Below are 3607 nucleotides of genomic sequence, written 5' to 3'. Positions count from 1 at the left end.
TCACATGACTAAAACAGATTATCCATGAGTGGAATTTTGAATTGTTGAGTACACACCTAAACCAACAAATATATCACAAGTTAGGTTGGCCAGTAAACACACTGATCAGGGAGAAAATGGTTCCAGTACTTCAGGACTTAGTCTTCAACAATGGGAAGAAGGTAACGTAACTAAGTCAAATTTTTAAATGGAAGCTAAAACATACTTCTAACTCAGCCTGTCTCTTGGTTCTACTTATAGAGACCCTCTGGCCATGTGCTGCTTTGTAAACTTAGAAGTTAATCAGGTTTTTGTTTTGTTTTCCCCTAATTTTCCTCAGTTATGAGCATACTGCTCCAGCTAGCTGGCTGTTAATTTTTCTGTGTTATTTAATATAGTGAAAATAAATATTTTAAGTCCCTACCTATTCCCTTTAAGGCAGGTAAGTTTATTATAGAACCCAATATTCTTAATTACCTCATTGTCAGAACTAAAACCTAGGACATGAAGATTAATGTGGAATAAAGAGGAGGAAATTGAGAAACCTTAATGGAATCCCCAAGGGGAAATTCACCTAGAAATTCTGCCACTGGCTGGTGCAAAACCTGAAAACATGGGCTGCTAAGGCTTCTCACTATGGTGCTTTTCATGAACCCTTATAAAAACAAAATGCAAAATTATAACCTTCTATCAAAAAATTTTAGAAGGAAACACCTTGGTAGAGCTATGTAGGCAGTATTTCATTCCATAATACTCTAGTCTGGGTAAGTCAGAACGCTAGGAAATGTCAATAAATCTCTCTAAATAGTATATGTATTTTAATGCCAAATACACACACATATAACCAAGAACCACCTGGACGAATAATAAAAGGCAGATGGAAAACATGCATCTTACCTGAGGATTCTCACTGTTCTATTTGGCCTCTCATAAGGAAAACTAAGAACTCAATCACTAAGGAGTCAGGGTCTGAAAGATGAAAATCTGAGCAGTGTCCACAAAAAAAAAAAAAAAAAAAAAAAAAAACAAAAACAAAAAACCTACCAGACCAGTTACCTCTTGATTGGAAGATCTAAATCTTACATGTGGTTGCAAAAGTGACATCTATACTGAAAGAGTTTGTTCATGGTCACGTTGGGAAATAAATTTATTTACAGACCTCCCTCCCCCACTTCTGAGGCCAAGGTAACATTTTATGAGCCCTTTCTACCTGCAGCATCACTGGTCATATTCTTCCTAAGCACAAGAGTTCAAGCATGGTAGTACCATAGCACAGAGGCAATTCACTACATTTAATCTATTCCATTCGCCATGGGCTATTAGCTGGATGCACAAAAGACTAATAGATTGCATTTATTATATACATTCAGGGCTCTCATGACAATTAAACACTTCCTTAAACACATACACACAGATCCATACCATGGCATCCAGAGTTTCTTAAGCCTCAATGTATATCAAATATTCTACTGGAAATTAATTCACCGAACACAGAGCAAATGCGCAATGCTAAGTGACTACCCAGTTAGCTCCACCCTCTGGATTTATATCAGCTCTTCTAAGCAAAACCTGCAGAGTTGGTTGCCTCTGCTTCAGTGGTCTCAAGAGCCTTCCGTGGCACTAAACAAGAAATTTGCTGGTATTAATGCAGGGCTGGTTTCAATACATGGAAGCTCTTTTCAGTCCTGAGTTTTCTGGAGTGAAAAAAAAAAAATGAGTTCACAGAAACAGAAAGTCACTGACAAGTGTACACTGGCTGGTCAGTCAAGAGAAGAGAAGTTTATTGTTTTACTTCAGTGTATTTTAAAAATAGCATTTGACAAGAACCGGATAACACAAGCTTTTCAACTGAATGGCAATGAGAAATTAGGAATATACAAGACAACTTCATTTCAAAAGAAAATGGATCATGTTTATGTATGTACCACTACTGCCTCTAGTATTGGTCTTTGTAGTTCAGGTTCCTAACCAGTAAGTGCACAAATTCGTTGTTAATAATTAATTTAAATGTTTGTGTATTTTCATCTTTTTAAATGCTGTCAGTATTAGCTCAAATATATGCCCACAGGAAATTCAGGAATCTATTAACTCTTTCCTTTTTATCCTTTAGAGATTGCAAATCAGATTTCTCCAGCTTTTGTTTTAAAATACATAGAAAGTTTAATTTTCCATTTATCCAAGCACAATCTCTTTCCATCCATTCATCCATCCACCCATCCATTTAATCATGCAACATCTACTAAGTGTTTGTTATCATTGTAACTTAAGAGCACATCAATAAATAAAGTCATTATCAAATTGTGGTCCAGACTTTATTGCTGCATTTCTCCACATTAACTTCTTTATGATCACAACCTGTTTCTCATTCTACCATCCAAATCACGTGGTTTAGAGATGGGCCTTAGTGTCCAAATGGCCAGGTACTAATCTGACTTTAAGGACCTACCTGCTTTAATAATCCACTCTCAGGGAGACAGAATGGTTAAGTACTAAAAAGACAAAGATCTGGGGTAAGAGTCCCCAGGGCTCTGTCACTGGATTCATTGTTCCTTTATGAGCAAGCTACTTAACATCTCTGCATCCCCATCTCTCAAAATGACCATAACACTACCTACCTCACAAGGGTGCTGTGAGGCTTACCATGAAAGCATGAGGGAATGGTATGTAGAATCAGGGGCCTATTACAAAGGTGCTACAGGATTTAGAGTTGGTTGGATAAAGTTATTGAGTATGAACCCCTCTCCCCCTGGGAGTCCAAGGTCTGCTAGTTTATATCTACTCCCTTTAGAACTAGAATCTAACATGGCATTGACCATCAATTGGCTTGGTTTATCTTAGTATGATCTCTACAAGATTTATCACAAACTCCACTCTGAGAGATGCTGGCTTGGGAAAATTATTAAATTAATTTTAGCAAAGGATAATAAAATGATTCACTTCCAGGTGCTGGGGATTGGGAAAAGTTGTTTATTTCAATATGATACAAGAGTTTGAATGGATATCTTCAAGGGGATGCATTTTATTGGAGAAATTTATTGCTTAGGGCTTTCTGTTGTTTTCAGCCTGACTCCCCAGCTTTTTGTACCATTGTTCTAACATATATCCCCTTTTCCTTTTCATTGGAAAGGGAAACTATAATTCTCCTTGGTTCATGATGATTCTTTTAATGAAGTCTGTTTTGCTCAAAGGACAAATTCTTTTCAACAACTATTGTAATTATTTTCTTAGAGGGCCGTTTTTGATTGCCATATTGTTTAGCTAAGCCCTATTGTCCTGGTGTCCTTCATAACTGTCAGTTGCTTTAAAATACAGGGGTGGGAGGGGGGAGCTGATAAGCACATTGTTGTAATTGATTTGTATGTTTGAATTGTCTTATCAGAATACAAGGTTATGAATTTCATCTGTTGAGACACAGAAATAAAATAATTTCCTAAAAAAATATACTTGGTTTTTGAATGTTCTAAAAAGGCATTTATTCTAAATCTTTTTAATGTTTCATTAATGGTATTGCATCATTAATCATATTATAATGAAGTTTAGCCTTCTCCTATATTCATTGGCATTGCTCAGTTCTTTTTTATATATACTTGGGAAAGAATAAAATAAAATTGTTCAAGATTTAGAATTG

The sequence above is a fragment of the Lynx rufus genome, unplaced genomic scaffold (genome assembly GCF_022079265.1).
Source record: "Lynx rufus isolate CCGP_SWC_20201006 ecotype Redwood Valley unplaced genomic scaffold, mLynRuf1.p SCAF_10, whole genome shotgun sequence".
NCBI lineage: Eukaryota > Metazoa > Chordata > Mammalia > Carnivora > Felidae > Lynx > Lynx rufus.
The sequence above is the reverse complement of the archived record's forward strand: the minus strand, read 5'-3'. Positions refer to the sequence as shown.